The sequence below is a fragment of the Equus asinus genome, chromosome 12, assembly GCF_041296235.1.
Source record: "Equus asinus isolate D_3611 breed Donkey chromosome 12, EquAss-T2T_v2, whole genome shotgun sequence".
Taxonomy (NCBI): domain Eukaryota; kingdom Metazoa; phylum Chordata; class Mammalia; order Perissodactyla; family Equidae; genus Equus; species Equus asinus.
The window spans coordinates 15,551,762-15,578,475 of record NC_091801.1 but is presented as its reverse complement, the minus strand read 5'-3'; the positions used below and the strand labels follow the sequence as shown (position 1 = coordinate 15,578,475).

The 26,714-nt window shown below is 40.0% G+C and overlaps 1 protein-coding gene and 1 pseudogene across 7 annotated transcripts in view; one reads left to right on the top strand and one right to left on the bottom strand.

Moving 5' to 3' along the window:
- The window catches only part of NCOA2 (nuclear receptor coactivator 2), a 268,109-nt gene that overhangs the window by 119,355 nt on the left and 122,040 nt on the right, over positions 1-26,714 (bottom strand). Inside the window, exon 3 of one of the 7 annotated variants that reach the window (XM_070481098.1) lies at positions 8,612-8,706. The exons of the other annotated variants lie outside the window; for them this stretch is intronic. The gene's annotated coding sequence lies outside the window, so the exon portion shown is untranslated. The remainder of the gene's footprint in view (positions 1-8,611; positions 8,707-26,714) is intronic. 7 annotated transcript variants of the gene reach the window in all.
- Positions 20,919-23,581, top strand: LOC106844918 (carbonyl reductase [NADPH] 3 pseudogene; annotated as a pseudogene).

The window sequence follows — 26,714 nt, the reverse complement described above, 5'->3', positions numbered from 1 at the left end:
AGGGATGAAATAGCGATGCATGCTGCAACGGGGGGGAACCTTGAAAACCTTACGCTAAGTGAAAGAAATCAGACACCAAAGTGCACGTATTATCATTCCACTTATATGCGGTACCTACAATAGTCAATTAGAGAAAAGAGAAGAGGTGACCAGGGCCTGCAGAAGGGGCAATGCGTAGTCTTTGTTTAATGGGTACAGAGTTTCTCTTGGGATGATAAAAAAAGTTCTGGACATGGAATACATTGCAAATGTGCTTAATGTTACTGAACTGTACACTTAAAATAGTTAAAATGATACATTTTATGTTATATATATTCTACCGCAATTAAAAAAATAACTCATATTGACAAAAAAAATATAACAGAAGACCAGGACATCACTCCAGACCCATTAAATCAGAGCATTTAGGGCTGTGGTTTGACCATGAGTATTTTGCTTAAAAGCTCCCTGGGTGATTCAGGTGTTCACACAGGGCTAAGAGCTCCTGCTTTACGTGCTCCCTGGCCTATCACCTATTTCCACGGTTTCCCAAACGTTTCTTCTCAGCCTTCGCCTCTCAAAGCTTCCACCTCAAAAATCCAGCTAGGTGTCAACTCACCAAATTGAGCTTATCCATTCCTTCTCCTCACCCCAAAATTGCCCCACCCGAAAGAGCACCCATCTACTGAACACCATCCTTAACCTTCCGTATTCTCTCCATCAAATCATCAATAATGTGACTTTGCCTCTTAAATATTCTGAAGTCTCCTCTCTCGTCACTCTGATAACCATTACTGCTTCCAGCTGAGGTCTCCCTCACCTCTTACCTGGATCACCTCACACAAGTTTCCTTACCTCCAGATAATTCCCCTGCTCAAAATCTTTATTAGGCTCCACTCCCTCCAGGAGGAAGTCTATGCTGCCGCAAATGTCGCAAGAGGCGCCTTATGATCCAGCCTCGCCCATCTTTGCAGGCTCATCTCCTACCTTCTTCTGTTCGCCCTGGTAATGTACACGGCACATGGCTCCTCACCTGTTACATACTACTTCTCACCTCTTTTCTTGTGCTTGTTATACATGGAACAAACCATATATCTTCCCCTTTTGGCTAACTCCCACTCATCTTTTAAAACCTAGCTCAGATGACCCTCTCCCCAAGATTAAACTTCCTTCTTCTGTCTTTTAATAGGCTGTATGTAACTCTACCATTAACCATGTATGTCATAATTCTTTATGTCTTTTTTCCTACCAAATTTTAAGCTCCTTAAGGGGCAGAAACTAAGTATGTTTCATCTTTTTATCCCAGGCCCTTACCAGGATACCTGACACACAAGCACTTAATTAACATTCACTGAAAAAATTCTTTTCAAACTGCTAGGGAGTTTGAAGCTATTTCACCACAATAGGTAACATCATCAAACATTTACTATGCTATATCTGTATTATCACCTGTATTATTTTATTTGATCCTCACAAAAACCCTTTGAAGTCATTATTATTATCATTTCCTGAAACAGAGAAAAATCAAACAGCATGTCCAAGGTCAAACACAGCCAACAGGTGACAGAAGTGAGACTCGAATGCAAGCTGCTGAGTCGAGAGCCTGCCCTCCCGCAGCGCCCTTCCTCTGTACCTGACGACGGTACAGGTCTCACTGTGTACGTCTCAGCTCTCCAAGTAGAGATTTCCCTCCAGTATTTTTCTCTATGAATTTTTTCAAGTTATAATCTCAACATACAGCTTTGTACCTTTTAAAATTTAAGAAAGCTTCAGCACGTTACTACATGGTCTTCGTAACCCACAAAGACAAGGGCAGAATCTTGCAATGAGACTGAAAAAAAAATCAGCTGTATGCAGTTCTAAGGAGGGGAAACCAAGATAATGGTCACTGAGGTGAGAACAGCCAGGGGATTTTAGCTGACTGCCAGCTTAGTATGAATCAACCAAATGACTTGGTGCTAAAAATAAAAGAACAAATGTACTCTTAGATTGCGAGAACAAAAGCAAAATTAAAAATCTGCAATTCAGATAGAAACATGAGGTTCCATGTTGCTCCGGAAGACAGAAATAACAAGCCCATGGGAAATTCAGTCAGTGAACACACACTAGTTAAGAACTTATTTAAATGAGGAGGGATATGTGTGTGTGTGTGTGTTTTAAACTACTTAGGGAGACAAAATACACATAGGTGAGACAACACACTAAGTGTGTTGAAGGGCTATTTCACAGAGAAGACATACATTAGATGTATGGTAATTACTAAGTGTTAGACACTGTACTAGCACTGTGTTATTTTATTTAATTTTCAGAGCTCGACAAAGGAGATATTATCCCCATTTTACAGAGAAAAAAAAAATTCAAAGAAGTTAATTGACTTGTCCGAAGTCTCAAAGCTTCTAAGTTCTGGCCCTTCAAACCAGGCTCTGACTGCGAGCCCCAGGCTCTCCCCACAAGTCCTCACGTTCTCTAATAAAAGCCATTAAGTAACTACCTCAAAATACTTAACAGGAGAGTTGTCAATGACGGTACGGAAATGGTCTAGGTAAAACATTATTAGAAAAAGTGAACATATCACCCTTGAGGTTTGCAGATCGTCCATCCCTGGAGCATCATGAGAAGGAGAGACAGTGGACATGAGAATTGCCAGGTATGGTCGGCATCACCACAGACAGCTAAATTGTTGACTTTCCCATGTGAACTGAACATCCAACGGAAGCCCCGAAAGCTGGTGACCTTACAGTGCTATGATATGAACAGATCAGATTCTTTGTTCTCTCCTCTCAGCATCACCAAGGAAGCACGCACTTTCCCTTTCCCTGAACTTCCTTTTGAGCTCTCACGTCACTGTGGTACGCTTATTTGTACTTCTGTTCGTTTCCAGCCCGCAGCCTGGTCCCACAGCCTCCAGGTACTGACTGTAACCAACAGTGAATACAGTGCATTCCTTGCTTGAACCACAAGATTATATTGAATTTAGGTGGTTTGGACATTTAGGATTGCACCAGGCCCCCATAAGCTCATCTGTGCCCCAATTTATCTCCTTAGCTGCAGCTTGACCCTCTAGACCAGTGAAACATCCGGTTTCCACGTGTGGCAATAATTCAGCCGGTTGCTCTTACTTTGGTTGATCCCACTCCCAATAACCCTTGTACAAGAAACAACTTCTCGCTTACATCTGTCACCTTGACTCCTCCACTACTTAATCCCAGGGGCCCTGATAACATTTCCAACTATGTACATTAGAAAATTATGTTCCAGAATATAATTTCAACTGTCTTGAGGTTACCCAGGGGTTGAAATAATCTGGACATGACCGGAGGTGAAACTAAGGAGGCCAGAAGGCGGCTCTGGAATGGGAATAGAACAGGAATTCTATTTTAACCCTGGCAGAGGTAGCTGTATATAATTCAACAATGGGTAATTCTGATAGACGAATACCCCGGCTTACTATCTAAATGAAAGACTTAACTCTACAAACAACCAGGTAGAAAAGTCAGGGAATTTAAATCAGTCTTCCAATTTTACATATGAAGAAACACGAGACCCAGAGTCCCATAGGTCTTCTCAGTAAATGACACGTGGTGCCAGCCTCCACTGCACTCCGTTCTCAACCAAACAACCCATGCTATGGACTGAGGAGCCTCAACGGGCTGCTATGAGGCAGCTGTTATCCAGCTCCTCACACAGAAGACACCATACCTGAACCAGGAGACGCTGCTCCCCCCCCTCCTTGATGGCGGCATCACCTACAGGCTGTCCAGCGGTCTACTACAGCGGCTTGGCACAAAAGTTCTATCCAGACAAAGATAACGGGGATGGGTTGAGGCCAAGAGATTCTCAGTCTGTCGAATACCTAAGAGAAGGCTGTTCTGTGGGCAGAGAAAGAAGCTAAAAAGACACAAAGAAAGAAACCACAAGATAATAAAGGGATAAGAAGCCAGGAATGAGCCAACATCATGAAGCAGAGAAAAGATACGCACAGGAGGATATAAGTGCAGGAATGAAACTGGCCATTTTTGCATTTTAGGAATAAACCAACACGTAAGAGGGGACATCAAGGGAGACCAAAGACAACTGATAAAGCTATATCCATACTTTACTTTCACACTCACCCCCAAGGATCCAACCACAAGGATTTAGCGAGGTAAAACCTTTTCCACCATGAACACTGACGAGAAAGAGGGACCCCACCTAGGAATCAACATCTGCTAACTATGAAAGCCTGAAGGAGGAGAAGGCATCCCTATCTGAAAGACTATGCAGACACGAACTCCGCTCTAGAGAATTCACTGGGATGTACAGTGACTCGCAACAAATCTCAAGTCAGTGGTTTATATTCCAGGGGCATTCTCGATGTCTGAAAACAAGGATCTTAATTTGGATTCTCTGTGGTTTTTACACCTGAATGCTCCATCACAGCAATGCACTGAGTAAAGGACCTTGGAAACAGAAAGGTCTCCACTTGCCAAGAAAAAGGAGAAGCAGCTAAGTAAGAAAATATGTGACACACATCTTTCAGATCCCACAACTTCAGAATTTTTCCCCATTCCATGAATCTCATGGCAATTCATAGTCCCTTTCTCCTCCCAATCTGTGCGACCCCATATGAATGCCCTCCCTCTTATCGCCTTCCTCTAAAGCAGTTTTCTGAAGTAGCTGTGAGTTACTTTTCATGAATATGCTTCTTTTCAGTGCAAGCCAAACACCATTTAAATGCCGCTTTAGTCTTAACATATTTGAAATGGAACAGAAGTAAAGTTCATTAGAAGTACAAACATTAAAAGACAATGTCACTTCAACCTTAATTTAGTTCTCTTCTTGTCCCTACGTCCATCCTGTTCTCATTCCTGAATAAAACAGCAACTCCAATGACAGCACCGTCTGAACCCAGTATACATAGCAATTTAGAGTCTAGACTCTGGAGGCAACTACGTGGGTTGGAATCCTGCTCCGGTACTTATTAGCTGCGTGAGCTTAGACAAGTCACTCTACCTCTCCGTCTCCATTTGCTCATCATAAAAGAAGCACAGGAGGGACAAGCAGTGCTGCTAGAAGGACTAGACGAACACAGGTGAGGGCCCCAGGACAGCGCTGGGCACAGAAGAAGTTTGACATAAAGGTTAGCTTTACGCTTAACAAAACCACTGTGAAGTGTTTTGCTAACATCATTCCTCAACAAAAGATAGGGGAAAAGTAAAAGCAAAGCCCAGAGAATATTATCTTCAATAAACATACAAAAAAATAACACTTAAAATTGGACATTTCCTCATTTAAAATTCTGAAACAGGAAAGGAAAATATGGAAAGGCCAACTAAAAAACCATTAAAAAAATTCTTGTTATCTGATGAAGTTTCAACATGATATTCATCATTCATTTTGACTAGAGTCTAAGGTTTTACAGAAACAAAACATGAAATTTAAATATAAACTTCATAGAATGCTTTTACAACCCTTTATTTAGCCAATTAATTTTCTATCATAATTTGATTTGATATCTAAAATGATGAAACCAAACATCTAGCTTTTACTTCAATATATTTCTCAACTTGACTGGTTTTTAAGAAGAAACCATTCATTCAATGTCAAGATTATAGTATTTGGTGCTTCTCACAAAATTTTTAAACAAAACAAACAGTAATAACTAATAATCTTTAAAGTTAAACCAAATGTGTATTTATGCTATACTATATTAGCGATTATTACATTATAAGCTATAACCCTGCATATTAACTACACGAAAGAGAGTCCTTACTACAACTGAACTACACACCAGAAAACACCCCATCTTACCTCTGGAATGTTAAGGACTGCCACACTTGTGAGAGGAATGGGTAAGCCAATTGCTTCTAAACTTTTCTCAGTATTTCTGAATGATAATTTTGAGAGTAAATCCTGTAAGATGTACCATAGAACAATTTTCTAGCTGTTGCACAGAAGTTTCCACTTCATGAATTTTATAGCCCCTTGGCTTCCAAATTAAACTGTGTCTACAACATAGCCCAGTACACCTCAATCCAGCCTAAATCTTCCCCAACTTCTACTTTCTCAAAATGCCAAAAAATTCCTATGAACATATTTCACTGAGTTTTACAACACTGAATACTAAGATCACCTTTAACGCCATCTTTTCTTACCCTATCTTTACTACAAATTAAAAATCGCTCCAAGAAGCAAACCCCCTCAGTCTGACAAGATCAGACCTGATTGTAATATTTGCGGTAAATTACTGTGGTTGGAATTCTGAAGTGTAGCAGGATTTGCAACCTAGTCATCTGGCTTGTTTAGACACTACCCTGACGTCAAAACTTCTGTCTTTTAACTCTAAGAATAAGATTTGGGTTCTTCCTTACTCCTTAACCTCCAAAAGTAAACACATTTTTAGATAACACAATATATTAATCCCTTTATAAAAGTACTTTAAAATTGTAAAGGATTGATATTTGATGTCCTAGGAGAAAAACAACGTGATAAGGAACAGAAACTATTCTGGTTTTAAGAGACTATAAATAAATGAATTTATTTGGTACGAGGGAAATATGGACTGGCACAGACAGAGACCAGTTAAAACTACCATTCAAACCTGCTCATGTGAAAAGTCATTCTCTGATTGGCCAAAGAAGTTTTACAAAAAATCCCCCTTCATGATTTAAAATTCCTGTGCGATACAGGATAATTACATTTAGCCAGCCCCGGTGGTCTAGTGGTTAAGATTCAGCACTCTCACCACCGCCGGCCTGGGTTTGTTTCCTGGTCAGGGAACCACAGCACCCGTCTGTCCATTGTCATACTGTGGTGGCTGCATGTTGCTGTGATGCTGAAAGCTCTGCCATCGGTATTTCAAATACCAGCAGGGTCACCCACGGTGGACAGGTTTCAGCAGAGCTTCCAGACTAAGACAGACTGGGAAGAAGGACCTACACCCACTTCTGAAAAACTTGGCCATGAACACCCCACACATAGCAGCGGAGCACTGACACAGCACCAGAAGGGGAGAGGATGGCACAAAACACCGGGCAGGGTTCTGCTCTGCTGTACAGAGGGCGCTAAGAGCTGGAACCGACTCAGCGGCACTAACAACGAAATTACATTTATTGACGCTGGGTTCCAGTGCCAGTTATAAGTTATCCTGTTGATTTAAATAACTTATTTGCCTGTGTCTTCTCACAGTGTTTAACAGAGTGCCCTGTAATAACAGTAAGTGCTCAATAAAAAACACCTTAAATTATTCCAAAATCCTGGGATCACTCCAAAGGCTTTAGATAAGGCAACAAAATAAAATTTAAAAGGAAAACAAAGAAAGCCCAAACAATCTGGCTATAAAAATTTTATTATTCAAAATTTTTAACATATGATGCTAGTGACTTTTGGGCTGAAATCCTAATGTAACTCTGTCTTACAGCCTACTTACAAGAATGTGGGAGAGTCCTACAATTAAAAAAAAAAATTCTAGAATGATCAAAACCACAGTTAATTAATTGTTTATTTGAACCAAGTCGTCTTTTTATGTAGATAGACTAAACTAAGGGCGGCGGTGTTTGTTGTTTTTTAAATCCCACTTAACATTAATGATTTATTAAGCTATATTGTGCTAAGATATGGTTTGTAGATATTATAAGGAAGAGAATCTCCTGCACTTAGTATAATTAAAAATTATGGTTGAGCTGCTCTCACCATCTTTTATTGGAAAAGATAAAAGAATTAATTCTTTGCATACTGTCTAGAGAGCGCATAATAGCCTGACAGATTCCTTACCTCTCCCACTGTCAATTTCAAAAGGGAAATGTGTACAATGTAGCTTTTTTTCAAAATATGTGACTTGGAAACATACACACCCCCCAAGTCGGGCATATCTGGTCTAGAAGTTAAACGAAAAACACATTAGTGAATCCATTCCTCAGGTCCACACTGGGTAATAGGGAACCCTCTTCAGATAAAGCTTACAGTTATCTTTCACCAACCTCAGACTTTTAAGTACTACACCTTCCAAGGTCAAGAGAAAGGTACAGACTGCTAATATAATTAACAGCATTAGCATGACCAAAAGTGGACAAGCACAGTCTGAAGGTTAACTACACATTTTTAGCTTTCTGCATATAGTAGCTTAAAGATATAATAAATCACAGAAAGTTAGGTACTATATAGAACAAAAAAATCATTCATTCAGGGCCTTAGCCAAAAAAGCAAGCTTTATTTATTACCTAACCAAAAATTAAATAATTTCAAATTCACTGCAAAGCCCTCTTTTAAGCTTGAATTATAAAAGGATACCGAAAAAATAAACACAGAGATACAAATATAAAGCTTAAATTTATTCCTTAATGATTAAGATTTGCACTGGATTCTTCTGAATTTTAGAAAATGCTTACTAAAATATTTCTAAAGCAAGCATGAGACTGTATTCGGTCACATAAAGAAACTGCAAGAAACCTTTAATCACTAAATAAACACAAAAGAAATAAGGACCACGAAGGAATCAATTTGGATCGCATTGCCTCTATTTGTTCCTGAGAACACTATCACTGCCTGCTTGTCATGCTCAGTTCTCCCTTCCACAACATGCACATCCAATCCACAGCACACAGAATTCCAAGAACGTTACTAAACATTAAGTCAGAGGACTTGTGAAACACACCTTGTAATTGTCCACAGCCTGTGCAGTTCAAACCAGAGCTCAGCAGCTTGTCTTTATCTTCACCAGTGATGTAAATAACACCACCATACACCACTCTTCAAAAAAAAAAAAAAAAAAACCCAAAACCCACAATTAGCAATAAATTTATTGCCTCAGAGATAAATCTCCTCCATTAACCCAAACCAACCTCACGCCTTGATGTAAACCTAAGCACATGCTGAGCACCCTGCCGCTTATCTCCTCTATCATTTGTTTCTAACCATAGCTGACAAACTAGCCTCACAAATCCTTTTTTAGCTGCTGATCAGACAGATCCCCCTTTGACAATCCAGCATGGTGGAACACTCGAAAATTCTTCCTGCTTCTATTCCATTGCTTGCTCTAAAAACCGGTTTCCTTTTCATTGAGATAATAGCCTTTTCTGCAGTCACATGACTCAGAAGCTACATTAGCAGAGCTTTATGATAATAGACTGAGTAAGCCTCTACCCCCTCCTGTTATTAAGGGGATGTCTTTTTCTTCTTTCTCTTTCTCTCTCTCGCACACACACATACACACGCACGTGCGCATAATGCACACATGCACTCACATATGCATGCCTAAAATTATTTGCTCTTCTTGGAATTATGATAAATTTAAAGTATACCCTAAAATGAAAATATGAACAATTTCTAGATCTGCTGCTAAAAATAACTGCTGAAAACAAACATTGTGATGCACGGTATTCCATTGAGTGGGAGGCAGCACACTGGCCACCAACACTCCCCTGTGCACGGTAAGATGAAGTGGGACCCGAGAAGGCACTGTGCACTCTCTGTTCTCTCGAGCTTGGCCCCCAGTGACATAAATCTGATAAGCCTGGCATAATGAACACTTTGGAGACATTACAGCTATCCACATATGGGAATTATCCCCTGCATTAGTAAAACACAAGTAAAGACACTTTTTACCACCAAAATGTACCCTTATAAGGAATATATCCTCATTAAGTACTTTCATAAGTTGTTCCAAGAAAAAAAATATTCCCATGGCCAAAACAATATTAAAAAATAATAATCAAATTTCCTTTAAGTCTGGTCAATTTGACCTATTTCTGATAAATGATCAACTGACAAAACACACGTATGGAAACACCTGCACAGTGGCTGACACACGGTGATTGCTCCGTCATTTTTTGTAAATGTCCCTAGCAACAGGCAGAGACAGCAGCAGACTCCATTACTTGCCTACTCCATTTTTGGTTACGGTTTGTTTCATACTCAAATATTTTTTAAATCTACCAGTCAATTTGGGGAAGGAGTTTAAGTGTAAGAATGAGCTAAGAAGTCAAAGGTGGGGAAAAAGATGGGGTGAAAGAGTCGCCCCGGAAGAAAACCACACTGAAGCACAACACACAACTGGACGAACACCACCACGAGACTAAAGACGGAATTGCTCAGCTCAAGTCATCTGAAGAGTAAGCTACACTTTACATTTCTTGGGTTATAATTATTGCCTTGGTTTTCTCATTTCAAAAATGGATTAACACAGTAGATATTTTAATAGTTTGTTTACGTTTAATTGTGGTAAAATACACATAACATAGAAGTTACCGTCTGAACCATTTTCAAGTGTACAGATCAGTAGTGGTAAGTATATTCACACTGTTTTGCAACAGATCTTTCCATCTTTGCATCTTGCAAAACTGAAACTCCACCCATTAAACAACAAGCCCCACTCCCCCCACCCTGCCCCCCAGCCCCTTGCAACCAGTGTCTACTTTCTGTTTCTATGAATTTAACTACTTTAGGCACCTCATAAGTGGAATCATACAGTCTTTGCCTTTTTGTGTGTAGATATTTTAAAGAATAATTATTTTAGTGCCTGGAGAGCAAGACAAAGAGCTTTCATCTCACAAAACCATTTTACATAAAGTGCATTATTCCTAAGTAAATCAAGCCAAAATGATATTCTTTAATACAGAAAAACCAAGAATGGTTATAGATGCAACAACACCGAAGGGATTATTATCATATAAAAGTTATCTATACAAAACACTGTAATTTCTCAGAACTCAACGAATTACACAATTCTAATTCTGAAACTCTTAGTTTACTCTAATTATATTAACCACTCAACATATAAATAACTTGGGTAGGATGCTGTGGGCGTTTACTAATAATTCTCTTTAAGTCAGAAAAAGGAACCGTGAGCAGTCTGGAAGGCTACCCTAACAACTAACAGAGTCTAAAATGAGTCCAGAGGTGTCAATGGGGACCCGAGTGAAGAAAATCAGTTAGGAAATGTTTCAGACACTAAGAAAATAAACTTGAAAATTGAAAATGCTAGCACATGGCAACACTTCATCATAAAAAGCCAAAGCACTACTGAGAATTTTTAAGATAACTAAACTAACTGTTAAAGAATCTTTAAAAATTATAAAGATTTTGACAGCCACTTAAATATTTTCATTATGCACTTAAAATCTAAAGTCAATAACCAGCCAGGGCATCATAGGAAATTAACTTATCATAGGAAATTAACCTCATAGTAGATATGAGAGAAAACTTTTTAAAAGAATGGCACAAAAACTGCAGAGTTTTGTGAAATCAATCTACCTGTTTGTCCCTCTGCTCACAACCTCATCGAACCTTTGGTTATCTTAGAGATCATTTCTCTGGAGGCAGAGTAAGGTCACAGACAATAAAATTAACGCTATGTATCCTTCATTAACTACAGCAGAGATTTTTGCAAATGATTTCTCAGCCAAATCATGAGCAGCAGCAAAATGCTATGAATTCCCTGATCAAATCAATCGCAGCAAGAAGACGTCTCTTGCCAAACACATGTAAGGAAAACGTCTCGATCCAGACCCTGTGCTTATACTTCAAGATGTATTGCTGTTAGCAAATCTGTCCCTCTGACATCTTTTCTGCTGGCAAGCACAAGGAGGTAAAATTGTCTAACTCCCCTCCTGAGTGCGGAAGGCGGCTGCAGCAAATTTATCATTAGCAATTTTCAACTTTTTTTCTTCACCAAGGCAGTAGTGTTTACAAGGGAATGAGACTAGATACTTCGTAAATTTGTTCTGATGGTGGTTATATATATTTAATTGTGGTTCGTTTCTTAAGCCAAAAGTCTGATGAGAAGTAAAACAAGGATTCAGTAGAGTAATGTTCTAGTTTTTACAAAGTGAGGTGAAATTTACCTTCAGGGCAATAACAGACCTCAAGAGTAAAGTTCAAGACTTTTGACAAAGGAAAGGCCCTATGTAACCCACACTCCTATCAGATGTTGGACACTTCATCAGCCCTGGAAAGTTCTCTTGTGCTCATCCTCAGGCACACCTGATCCTTATCCCTACCAACAACCACAACTCGTATTTACTATTATCACAGATTAATTTTGCTTTTTCTAGAACTTCCAATAAATGGAATCATATAGTAAGTATTCTTTATGCTTTTTTCAGCATAAGGTTTTTGAGATTCATCCGTGTTATTCTATATATTAATAACTTGTCCTTTTTTAGTGCTAAGGGTATTCCATTGTATGAATATACCACAGTTTGTTTATCCACTCTCCTGTTGACGGACTTTCGGGTTGTTTCCAAGTTGGGGCTCGTGGTAAACAGAATTCTAAGATGGCTCTGCAGGATTCCCTACCCACTGGTGTTCACACCCAGCGTAATCCCCAGACTGTGAACATGGTAGACTTTTGCCCAATGATTAGCTTATATTACACGGCACAATTGACTTTAGGATAGAGAAATTACTGAGGTGGGCCTGGCCTAATCACAACGAGCTTTCTCCAGCTGGCCGAGTGGTTAAGTTCACGCGCTCCGCTTTGGCAGCCTAGGGTTTCGCGGGTTCCGATCCTGGGCGGGGACATGGTGCCGCTCATCAGGCCATGCTGAGGCAGCGTCCCACATGCCACAGGCAGAGGCACTCACAACTACAGTATACAACTATGTACTGGGTGCTTTGGGGAGAAGGAGGAACCAAAAAAAAAAAAGGAAGATTGGCAACAGCTGTTAGCTCAGGTGCCAAAAAAAAGAAAAGATTAAAGTCTTTTGAATTTTAGCTGAAATCCTAAATCTGTCAGCAGCCTTCTCTCCAGATGGGGCCTAATCCTCATCCATCTCCTTCTCTGTAGAGTTTTTATAACGTTTACAGCTAATAGCGCCACATTAAGCCCTGTTTTGTATTCTCTGTTAGTGTCTCGCGGTGTTGGGTACCTGCACTGGAGCCTAAACACTGAAGGGCAGGAGTCGTGCCTTTTATCCCTCTAACTTCTCAGCATCATCTCTCCTAGTGCTGCTTCTATAGATTATATGGCCAAATTTATGTACTGACATTTCTTTTTCCTTAAAAAAGTAACTGTGTAGCAACATGAAAAAATGCCTTTGAAGAGGCCACTTTACAGGGAGGAAAGAACATGGCCTTGGAGTTACACTTCAGTTTCAATCCACATACAGTACCAGATATAAGACTCTTGAGCAACTCATCTCAGCTGTCTGAGTCTTAGGGTCCTTATGTGTAAGCGGGGAGGGAGAATGCCCATACTGCATTGTTATTGTGAAGACTGTGTGAATTATATGGACAGCAGCTACCCCAGCACCTGGCATAGGAGGATGTCAAGTGATAGTAGCTATGACCAGCTCTTAGTCTGATATGATGATTAGCAAAAAGAAAAGGGAAACAATACGTCTCTATTATAACTTGAAGGAAAGAATGGAAGAGAATACTTAAAATGATAAGAGTTGGCTTAGGTAGATGGGACCATAGGTGATTTTCATTCTAATTTCCAAGCTTTTAGTAATATTGTTTTGCTAATTTTAAAATATGGCAAAATGTTCATAACTTCTGAAGCTGGGTGAAAGGTCCATGAGGATTTAGTATACTATTCTAAATTTCCATAATACAAACTTCAAAAAATAAACTGAGTCTTCTATATCAAAAAATGGCAAACCTTTAATCTACAAATATTTCTTCATACACTATGATCATATTCTATTCATGATTAAAAATGAGAAAAACTCTGAAAGTGTCAGGTTTAACAAGTTGCAGAATGTTAAACTTTGTCATTTATAATATTAATTTGTAAACCCGTTAGCACTATAATTCAAGATTATAGCTAAATATTTGATTTTTAAAACCTGATAAAATATCACAGAATAGTTAATCCATCTGTTAAATATATTTTTAATGCAATGAGGAATAAGTTTCATAAACAGTCAGAAAATAAAGTGAAAAGTAGTCGTGCCTATTTGAATTGGCTGTTGTCACTCGGCACAGATGTGCACAGAATTATGTCACTTGGGCCTCTGACCTCCTTCCTCAAGAGGTGAGTCAGGGAAAGAGCAGAGGCCTGTCTGAATATCCTGTCATGCTGCTAACATTAACTTAAGATTTCGTTCTTTTCATCTGTAGAAAATGAGCCTTGAAGAAGGCCCAACTGTGCTAAGCCAGCAGTGTGCTATTTTGTTGGGTTATTTCCAATAAAAGGCTTATGCAAACAGCAGTGCATAAACGTCTATGATACTACTGCAGTAGACTATGCTCACACAAAAGAGAGCTGCGGAGAAGGACTATAGAGTGCAATCACTGCTGAATACCACTCTGCCAAGTTACCACTTCATGAAATGAAATCATACACAAATAGCTACTACACTTCCATCTCAGCATCTGTACTTCCCCCAAGGATTCCAGAGGCTTCACCTACTGAATCAGATTCTTCCCAATCAGCGCATATGCAAACCACTCTGCAGGAAACTGTCTTGAAAAGGTGCACTTATTCTCTGATGTCCGTGGAGGACTACTACGGTGTAAGTGAAATTCTTAGGTGGTCTGTTACCTGGAATAATGAGAACCCTAGTGGCCTATCAGGGTTTTGACCTTTTACACCTCAGGCTTCCCAAAATGCCAAAGGCTCAGGCAGCAGATTATACACCACAAGAATTTGATTCATCGGTTAATCCAGCTCTCTCAGACTGGCATTATTCCCTAAAAGTCTCTGACAGGATTGAGGACCATTTTGAATGGTCAAAACTTGAGGCTGAAAAGAACGTGAGGGCCATCCAGTTCTGGGACTCTTGAAGTCATCCACCTCAAATTCTCAGACTGGAATAACTCCAGAATCTCCAGCTAGACTGTTTCAAATACCTAACTTTAGAATCAGTTACATATGAATTAAGGAGAAAACTTCCCAAACTGTTATTAAGAGGTCAAAAGGTAACCAAAGGTAGAGACTAGACCAGGCTGCTTCTTCAAAACGTTAGAGAGGACTGGGGTTCCAGGGACGAAAGAGAAGAGCTGTTAACACACCCCTAGAATGATGGTCAATGGCCTTACCCACCATCCTGTCATCCTCAACCTTCATGGAGTAACCATATTTGTTCCTCTGGCTCTGCTGCTCTCTGAACCCCCAAGGTACTAACTTCTCGCAAATACAGCCAAAAGAAAGCGAGTCACACACACAGAGGACTGGAGGAACCTGGCACACTATTCTCACTGCATCATAAAGGCATGCTATGTGGGCAATTGGTAGCAAGACCGCCATGTTTTTTCCTGACAGCCTGTTTTACCTAAGATCTGACTTAAAGTTTTCCTTTATTCACAAATTTGGCCATATAAACAGAATCAGCGGAGTCAGGCAAAAACTTCTCTTTGTGGAGATGCTATATTCTGAGGCAAATAATTAGTTATTCGTCTATTCCATATTTCCGCAGGCATGAGAGGCACTTGTGACAAAAGGTGCTAAGGCACACTTGTTCCTGTTTGTCTGGAAGACTGCCTCTTGCAGCTATCACCGCACCCAGCACCCAGCACCCAGCACCCAGCCGGCGCTGACTCAACTCCGAAGTAGCCCTTGCTAAACGCTGCTGAGTGAGCTGGCTGATTTCTTTCACCTTCCCCAACCCCAGCTCTTTCTTTTTCTGCTTTCTCCTCATTCTCTCCTTCCTTTCAAAATATCGTGACGATTATTTATCCTTGTTTGGAAAGGGTAATACTAATCACAGGCATAGTAGCAAACATGGGGAAAGAGGGAAAACATGATTAGAGGAAACAAGGAATCTTTCCTGAAAGCCCCTCAGGCACAGCAATATTCTATAATAAAGAAAAAACATTTTTGATACCTGACCCCGTACCGTTCAGTTCTTTCTCTTTTCCTTTTTTAGTGCTAGATTAATTCATTTCATTCAGCAAACATTTATTCACTAACAATGTCACGTAAAGTCAGGCTCTGGGGATAAAAAAAAAATGAACAGGACAAAATCCCTGCCCTCCAGGGACCCAAAATCAAGGAGAACAAACAGAAAATCAGGCAAAACTTACAAAACATGATCAGAAACGCCACGTTAGTGTCTGGGCTGCTGTAGGAGCAAAGAGGGAGAGCGCCTAACTTCGAAAGGGAACGGCCAGGAAAGGCATCCGAAGATGCAGGACAGGCAGGACTGCGTCACGTGTGGGAGGAAGGGGAGAAACAGGTGCACAGGCAGGGGAGCGTGAGAGCACGTTTCTCACTCGGGCTCCCAGGAAATCCCCACGACCACAGCAAAGGGGTCCCTAAAAGGCGGCAGTGGAGAAAAGGCTGGAGAGCTGGCCATGAGCCGGGCTAGGACAAGCTTTGTCTGCTGAGCTAAGGAGGCCGAAGTTCATCCCATGAAAGGTTGTAAGTAGTGGAATGACATGATTGTGTGCTTTAAAAAATAGTTTACCAAAGGTATGAACTTCCAGAAATAATACTAGTTCAAGAGAGTACTTAGGAAGTTGTAGCAACACTATCAGTGAGAAATGATGAGACTATATGTAAGCTAAGATACCTGAGTCTTTTGGAGTCTTTCTATTTGTCTTTTCAACAAATGATGTTGGGAAAACTGGACATCCACATGCAAAAAAAAGATGTTGGACTCTTACCTTACATATACAAAAATTAACCCAAACTAGATCAAAGACCTAAACATAAGAGCTAAAACTACAAAATTCTTAAAAAGAAACATGGGGGAAAGCTTCATGACACTGGATTGGTAGTGATTTCTTGGATATGACACCAAAAGCACATGTAACAAAAGAAAAAATAGACAAGTTGGACTTCATCAAAATTAAAAACTCATGCATCAAAGGATGCTATCAACAGAATGAAAAGGCTACCAATGGAATAGGAGAAAATATTTGCGAATCATATATTTGATAAAGGATTGATATCTAGTATACATAAAGAACTCCTACTACACAACAAAAAACTCAAACAATTTGATGAAAAAAATGGGCAAAGGACTTGAAGAGACACTTCTTCAAAGAAAATATACAAATGGGCAATAAACACATGAAAAGATATTCAACATCATTAGTCATCAGGGAAATGCAAATCAAAACCACAATGAGATACTACTGCACACCCATTAGCATGGCTTGTATCAAAAAACTAGAAAATAAGCATTGGCAAGGATGTGGAGAAATTAGAACCCTTGTGCACTGCTGGTGGCATGTAAAATGGCACAGCCACTGTGGAAAACTGTATGGTGATTCTTCAAAAAACTGAAACATAGAACTACCATATGACTCAGCAATGCTACTTCTGGGTAGGTACCAAAAAGAATGGAAATCAGGGATTTAAACAAGTATTTGTATACCTATGTTCATAGCAGCATTATTCACAACAGTCAAAAGGTGGAAGCAACCCAAGTCTCTATTAACAGAAGAGTGGATAAATAGGGGCCAGCCCAGTGCACAGTGGTTAGGTTTGCATGCTCCGCTTCGGTGGCCTGGGGTTTGCCAGTTCAGAACCTGGGCGCCAACCTACACACTGCTAATCAAGCCATGCTGTGGCAGCATCCCACAGAGAAGAAGTAGATGGACTTACAATTACAATATACAACTATGTACAGGGGCTTTGGGGAGGAAAAAAACAAAGGAATATTGGCAACAGATGTTAGCTCAGAGCCAATCTTCCTCACCAAAAAAACCCACAGAAAAACCAACTCATACCTTAAAAAAAAAGAGTGGGTAAATAAAATGTGGTATACACATACAATGAAATATTATTCAGCTATACAAATGAAGGAAATTTTGACATATGCTACAAGATGAATGAACCCTGAAGACATGCTAAGCTAAGTAAGCAAGCCACAAAAAGAGCAGTCAAATTCAGAGAGGCAAAAAGCAGAGCAGTGTTTGCTAGAGAATGGCGGGGAGGAGGAATGGGAGTTAGTGTTTAATGGGTAAGATTCTCAGTTGGGGAAGACAAAGAAGTTCTGGAGATGGATATAGGTGATGGTTGCATGACGATGTGAATATATGGTACTTACATACAACCATACACTTAAACGATACATGCCATACAACCGTACACTTAAAAATGGCTAAAATGGTCATTTTGTTATGTATATTTTACCACAATTTTCTAAGCAGTCTAATACATCCATACTTTAGTTATAAAATGTCTAAAATATCCTCATATTTGGAGCTTTGCTTATATTTTCAACACTGTCATTACTTCCTCAATGAAAGAGTGTCCTTTGTCAGCTGCCAAAGTAGAGAAGACTTACTTTGATTCATAAGAAGAAAACATAACAAAATAGAAGCAATACCTTCAGACCTCAGCAGTTAGACTGGGAATTACCTCTGGCCTCTGAGTAGGGAAACCAAAGGACAACACACACACCCATTCCCTTAGGAAGGAGATGCCTGACCTGTTCTACAATGATTGTAAAAGTCTGGTAGAGCCACCTTCTGTGGGCCCAAGGTTTCAAGCGATTCATGTTAATTTATCAGTAGTCCAATAAGTAAAACTACCTCAAAACTTAGGAGTATGTTCCTCCAAACTTACAAAACAGAAGATAAAACCACATGTCAACAAAGCAAGAGAACTTCAAAGGTTAGAGAACAATTTAGATCTCTAAGAGCTTCCTTAAGCAAGCAATGAAAAGCACACATAGGTAACTCTATATATTCCAAGCTAATAGATGATTGCTAATTTACTTCAATTTTACTGTGGAATAAAGTAATTGATATACACTCATTCAAAGACAAAAATACTGAGACACAAAATGAGACCTTGAGTCTCTCGAGGCTGAACCCTATCGTGGAGTCCATGAAGTCTGGCAAATGCACACACATGTGCTGTGGTTACTCCTCTCCCCCTGCACAGCAGACACAGCTCATTAACCACTTCTGAAGCTGTATGTGGCCTCTCAACTCTTCTCAGCACAGCACTCCAGGCGATCACTACAATCAACGGGAATGGGCACCAGAGACGACGCCTGCTTGCCATGCCAGCACCAGAGTGAGAAGGGAGAGACATCTGGGGTGGCCATGAACCACACACAGAGAAGACCCAGTGGAACCTCTAACGGAGAGAGGATGCCACCACATCCCAGCAGACCTTGCAACAGTAGCTTGCTGCATGAATGGATGGTGAATCTGCTGATTTGTAGCAGCCACCTCTCTTTTCTCAAGCCTGTTTTAGACATGAATAGAGATCTAGCCAAGCCCTCAGTGATGTAATCAACTCTGGGGTTCTCTGAAGATAAGAGTTTATATCCTTGATAGGGTGGAAGAATCAAGAGGCACAGTCAGGGAAACGTTCTCAGAGTTTTGTTAGAATGATTTGCTGGAAGAGAAAATTTTCCCCAGCAGGAGGAGAAGGTTTCCAGACTGGCCCACTACTTGCCACCTGGCCCTCCACGTCTGCTTCCTCCCAGGTTCCACTCAAACCACAGTACCAACCATTCCTAGAAACCGGTGGGCAGAACAGAGGGCAGAGAAATGGAGGCAGATTTGCAAGTGACAAAAAAGTTTTTCAAAAATCAGATTTAAACCCACCTGCCATTGCTACTGAGTGGATCTTGACCAGAACGGGAGTCAAAACACTGGCTTTTTCATTGCTGTCCATGGAAGATTCAAGACCAGGGTCACGTTATCCAATCAGATCAAAGCATGAAGCGTACTTTTATTGTTTTCAATGTTTTACTTTAGCTTCCCCCTTAAACATGGCCAATTTCATTATAAAGGAGCCCCATTCGTTACAGGCAAGGCATCCTACTCAGATTACATCAGGTTAACACTACTTAATAGACTAAAGAAAGAGGAACAAAAGCAATAAAGACAACTTTTTTTTAAATTGAACACATTCAGCGCTTACCATGTGCCTGGTACTGATCTAAGCTTTTTATTGATATTCACATCTATTTTCCTCACAACAATCCTATGGGGCTGGCACAATTATTTCTCCCAATTTACAGACATTTACAGGAAACAGGCACAGAGAGGTCAAGCAAAGCTAGTAAGTAAAAGGGCCAGGATATGAATTCACGCAGTCTGGTTCCAGCGTCTGTGCTCTTAACCATTGCACTACACACAAAAAGAGTGGAGGGCACTCATGCCTACTGAGCACCGAGGACGCTGGCATTATGCTGGCCAGGTGCTTTGCATGTGGTGTCTCAGTGATGCCTCCACATACCACATGCAATAAATTTAATCTACCCCTTTTAGAGATGAACAAACTGAGGCTCAATGAGGTTAAATAACTTATTCAAGGTTACACAATGGACTTCAAACCAGTTATTTATTGGATGCAAAGTATGTGCCAGCCACTCTGACACGCATTCCCTCTTCAATCCTGTCAACAGCCCTATATTAGTAGGGCTGTTGTACCCTACTAATATAGGTTTATATATAATATATATTATATATTATATAAATTAGTATTAGTATATATTATATAAATTAGTATTAGTAAATGGGTACTAATTTATCCTCACTTTATAGCTAAGGAAAATGAGACTTAGAAGTTTGGTAAGTTAATTAGAGTCAAATTAGTAAGAACAAAAATTCAAACTCAGACCAGTTGAGCCCCAAATTTCTAGTTTCTCCCCTCTGATGCTGCTACAAGAAAACTTTATACATCAGCTGCAATAAGCAAGGCATTATTTACGAAGATGATTTAGCTCCATTCAATAGGTTTAGAGTATATTGGGGGAGAAAGGACGGCGATGCAAATCACTACGATTTCAATACATCTATTCATCAACCGCGTGGAGATCCTCACTATGTGCAGGGCACTGTGGATAAAGTAGTGAACCAATCAGATAAACATCCTTGCCCTTCTGACCTTACAATCCAGAGAGCGACAATAAACAAGATAAATAAGTATAGATACAATATGTAAGACACTGATAAGCACTAAGGAGGTAAAAAGAATGCTCGGGCATTAGAAGAGAGTAAGTTACGGACATTTCAGATAGGGCAGTCAGGGACTTTCCCGCTCTACCCTAGGGCTTTAGACAAGCAGCTTGCCTCCATCATTGTGACAGCCAAAACTGCCCCCTCATTTTTCCATATACACCATAGAGTCACTGGCCTTCCTGAGAACCATGGATTAAAAACAAAATTGTTGTCACGTTAGCTTGCTTTTCCTTTAATCAGAGATAAGATTCACATTATCACAGGAATTTCAGGGGAAATGTATGACTTGGTGTTTCCTTCTCTTTTCAGTTGAAGATCCAATACCCTTTGACATCCAAGCTGAGATGACACTAAAAACAAACTTTTTTGCCACCAGAAATGTCTGTACCAGATTACTACTGAAAACCTCACGGCAGAGAGGTGAATCTGAGTTGTTTACAGGGTACAAAAGCTCTTGAAAACTGCAGCAAAGATCTGTAGAAGTTCCGATGCAAGACACTCACACAGGAGGACTCGGTGGACCTCATGAAAGAGTTTGTGGACGACAGAAAAAATGCAGTGCATGAGAGAGAAGGCTGGCCCAGCTCCGCTTATGGGGTGTCCAAGTTGGGGGTCACGGTCTTATCGAGAATCCTGGCCCAGCATCTGGACGAGAAGAGAAAAGCCGACAGGATTCTGCTGAACACACACTGCCCTGGATGGGAAAAGATGGACATGGCAGGGCCTTATGGCTCCAGGACAGCGGAAGTCGGGGCTGAGACCCATCAACTTGGCCCTCCTGCCTCCAGATGCTACCGAGCTTCATGCCCAGCTAGTCCATGACAGTCGTCCAACACTGGTGAATGTCTGCTCCAAGAATGGAGCAAAACAGCTAACCATTTCTTACCATTCCCTTCAAGCCTTGTACAATTTAGCTTCTATAAGAACACTTTTTTCAACATTGTCTCTTGGCTTCAATGACGCAGCACCATTATGCTTCTCTTCCTATCTCTCTGATCTATGCTGGGTCCACTTCTCCCAGCCACAAAGCCAAAAAAAACCAAAAGCAGAAAACCAACCAAAGAAACAAAAAACTATGGGCATTACTTGAATGACATCCTTGCTTTTTCCTCTTTCGACAAAAGCCACTCCTTGCAAATCTTATCTGCTGATGCAGTTTCAACGATCATATCTATGTAAATGAAACCCAGTTCAGTTTACACTTCTAGCCTCACAATAGCACCTTAGCTTCAGTGTCCAACTTCCAACCTCTCACAGACATCTCTCTCTAAATGTATCCAAAATTGAACTCCTCACCTTTCTGAGGAAACTCTTCTTCATGTATCTGCTGCTTTTCATTTTCTGTCACCCAGTAAATTTCCTTTAATTCTCCTTTCTCTCTCAATCTTCAAACCCTATCAATATCCAAGACCTTCAGATTCTATTTGGCCAGTTTCTCTTGATCACATCATGCAATCCCTCGGCAATTATCAGGATTGCCTCATCTCTTCTGTAGGCTTCCCCAGGAACTTCTCCCCATGTCAAATTTCTCCCTAATTTCTCCCTTATTCAACGTATCCTACGATCGTATTAAATTCTAGTGCCACAGTTCCTTCATGTTTAACGGGGATGGAAATTACCACATAGTACTGATTTGAAGATTGTGTGATAATTATAATAGCCATCTATCATATATATCACAGATAACATATCATGGTCCCTGCACACAGCAGGGACTCAATAAATGTCAGTTCTCTTTCCTGTTCTCTTATCCTTACCCTTTGTGAAATCAAACAGAGATCTGGCATTCAGGGGCTGGTGCAATCTACCAAGTTTTCCAGGTTTGTCCACCAAATATTCCCCCAGCTCTGTGGTCTCAGTTCTAACCAAACTGGAGCACACGGTGTTCTTAGTCGTGGCCTGGCACTTCCACAAGGACACATCACTGCTCCCACATTCCATCCCTTCCACTTAGGGTAATGTCTCCCCTGCCATTCGCTGCCTATTTAGATCTTACTGATCTTCCATGGTTTATCATCTCAATAGCCACCTCCTCGTGAAGTCTTCCCTACTACCTTCATACAAGAGACCTTTCCCCTCTCAATCTCCAGAAACCACCACACTACTCTGACAGCACCTTTCAGTCAATCTACAAATATTTATTGACCACTTGATACGTGCCAGGCAATGGATCAGGAAGTGAGGGCACAAACAGGAAAAACTACCATATTCTTCGTACGTCACGGTTAGTGTTGCCTCTGTACTTGTTTTACTCTAAGTGGATTACGAACCTGAAAGTGGTCTGGCACTATGATTAGGAGCTCTCTGATGTCGGAGTCCGTGTACTACTCATCTTTGTATTCTCTATAGCACGTATTATGATACCTAGGTACATAATATAAAAAATTGCTAAATTTGATGGCAACCATAATTTTGTTATATTTTAGTAACATTTTATTCCAGAGATTTTTAAGGGGTTTCATTGTGAAAAATCAACTATTACTAAGGGACGCATGAGGGAGAAATTACTATTGTTTGTAAAATTTTAGATGAAGAAATAATTATTACATAGCAATTAGGTGCATAAAATTATGACGATTTAAATATAGAACTAGGATTAGAATTTAGAGTCTCAGATACTGATGTCCAAATTTGGGTCTACAGAATATGTCAAAGCAATGAAGACATGAGAATAAGACACACTCCATAAAACCCTCAATCCTTATACTAACTTCTATATATAACCCTATATATATATAACCTTCTGTGTTTTGTTATTAAGGGGAGATCTCCCATGTAAAAGTCTTAGACTGGTACTCACTATGCCATATGTAAATGGGAAATTAAAATGCTTGAAAAAAGAGCAAGTTCACTGCAGTGGGTCCCTGAAGCCGGTGTTAAACACAAGGCTTATTAGTCAGAGGGATAAGCCAAATATAAAGTGTGAAGAAAATCTGACAGAAGACAAATACTCTAACTCACCCCTTCATATTCAACACCTCGAGCAAGAAACAAAGTTAGAACCACAGCCCCCCTTAACAAAGTTATCTAAAACAAAATCAAATAAAGGTCAACTCTCCAGTAACTTATTGTCAATAGATGACTACATAGAGAGTGGAAATAAATCTTAACATTTCAAAATATTGTTTCTTGGCCCCCCTACCTTCACAGAGTTTTGATTCTCTATCAACAATATAGAGGTGAATGAGGATTTAGGGCCCATCTCTGCTTGGTGCTGAGCTGTGCACCGTATCTACTCATTTGCTTTAAACCGAATAATGAAGAACAAATCAATAGCTTAAATGTCCACCTTCTAGTGTTAAGTATCACAAGCACAATCGTGTAGCCAACTGAAAAAACTGCTGAATGGTACACTAACACCCATCTCCCACTTCTAAGACAGTGAGGGCTGTCAATTTGTTTTCCTTAAAAGCATAACCAACACCACTTATTTTGATAGGAAATCTACTCCTTAAAAAAACAGACCTTGGGGCTGGCCCCGTGGCCGAGTGGTTGGGTTCGCGTGCTCCGCTGCAGGCGGCCCAGTGTTTCGTTGGTTTGGACCCTGGGCACGGACGTGGCACTGCTCATCAGGCCGTGCTGAGGCAGTGTCCCACATGCCACAACTAGAAGGACCCACAACAAAGAATATACAACTATGTACAGGGGCTTTGGGGAGAAAAAGGAAAAAAATAAACTCATTAAAAAAAACAAAAACAAAACAGACCTTTAAATGAAATTTCTAGCTAAAAAATTTATTAACAACCAAAAATATTTACAAAGAGCTACCAAAAAGAAAGAGAAGAATCACTGTAATTACTGAAATATGAACTGGTGAATGAAGAAAGCAGACATTTTACTAGGAAAGGCCACACTGGATTCCTCCGAGAGGTCGTGAAAAAGGGAAAACAGCACATTACATAGAAAGTGAAGCTTTAAGCCTTACCCCTTCCCTTGCTGACATGACAATACGCATTAACAAAAAAATGAAGAAGTGACAAAATCATGTGCACGCTCTAGTTGAGAGGAAGAAGGTCAGGATACGATAAATGGCAAATATGATGGCAAAACACCACAGTGAAACTTGAGTGTTAGTTTAGTAAAACATGTAAAGTTAAATAAAAACAACTTTCAGTACATGTAACAGATATTATAAAATAATCATAGTAAAAGAAATTAGCAAACACCTCACACTTTGATATCTTCTAAATATCAAAGCTTCAAATTAATTTTAAGAACAGCTAATATTTATTGAGTGCTTAGTAAGTGCTAAGCCTAGCGCTAAGCACTTTACACACATTATCTCATTTAATAATAACCCTATGAAGCAGATTATTTCTATTATCCCCATTTTACACTAAGTGTCAGAGCTTGGATCCATACCCAGAATCTGACTTGATTCCTTAACTACTACAGTAGGACGCACTGTATTAGCATATATGTATTAACATATAGTTCTTTACGCATACGGTAATATACACTGTATTACGTTTCATGTTAATTTAATGTTGAAGCACATCCACAGGATAACTAACATGCCCAAGCCTCTCCTCGTATGACAGTAACCGTGTAGACTGCTCAAATCTGTACATGTTAGAGGACGTTTACATGGAGAAGAGGGGAGAGGCAAAGCACTGATAATTGGTACCTGACACGGAAAAAGGAAACCACGTTACTCTTACTGCAGTTTTCTGAATCGCAGCCCAGATAGGGGCATGGTTGGGACTGCTGTGGGAGGCAGGGGACATGGGCATGATGGCCCAGGCTGCCAGGCAACGCATGGTCTCTCAACATGCTGAATATGCAACTTCTAACAGGTTTATAGAAGTTTATAGAAGCCTGAGGAGGGAGGAAGGACAAGAGGCCGGTGGATACCAGTGCTGTCTAGCTGCAAGACGGTGGTAAACGTGGAAAGACGGAAGAAGGCGTGAGCAGGCTGCCTTGACCCAAAAGAGACTGTATTGCTCTTATCTTTGAAAAAATGAAGTAGTGGGCAAGCAGAATGGGCATTCTCAAGTATATGATATGATCATTTTTAGAAAAAACAAAGAGCCATGTTTATGCCTCTTATTTTACATAGCACTATTTATTTAAGGTCAGCCAATAGTTTCTACCACTGGTTTTAGTAATTTCCTTTTGTTCTAAAAAATCAAGGGTCACTCGAACCTTATTTTTGAATTGGGACTGTCAACTACACGAGTCTACTAAAGATGAGCTACAGGTCTGAATGATTTTATTAAAGATTTATTAAATGATTTATTTATGATTTATTAAAAGTAATACGAAGATACATATATAGTCTACATAGAAGCCAAATTGGATAATTTTTCCAACTGCATCAAAAAATATTTACGTTTATATTTTTAAATGGAACAGGATATAGCATAAAGGAATTCCCTTATCGCAAAATAAATATGCTCCTAAAATGTATGTAAAATGTTTTTCACATTATCACATACTATTTTTCTATTGAATCACATAATACTGGAGAAATATGCTTTCATGAAAAAGAAAGATCACGTTGATGGGCTGAGCCAAAATTGGGGGGATCTGACCACACACCTAAGAAGTACATTCTAACAGGGTCAGCCAGCCATCAGCTGAGCCCCGTTGGTTTAAGTCTATCAATTTCAAAAATCAAAAGCAATTAAAAATGATCAGAGCACGGCAGGAGAACTACAGATGCCTCATTAGCTGGCCTCTCTCCATTTTGGACAACTAAATTCATGCGGCAGAGTGATACAGACCCAAATTATGAACCTCCTCTCTTCCCCAAGAGACCCCATCACTTAGGATCAGGATTGCAGAATCAGGATGTCGAAATTAAACTTTAAAACTCATTAGGAGAAAACTAAAAATATTTCCTTGATGTGTAATATATATCAGAAGCTAATTCTTTAACTATCTCTCAGATAATTTTAAGCGCCAACATAGCTGCGACACTGACCAAAGGGTCTTCT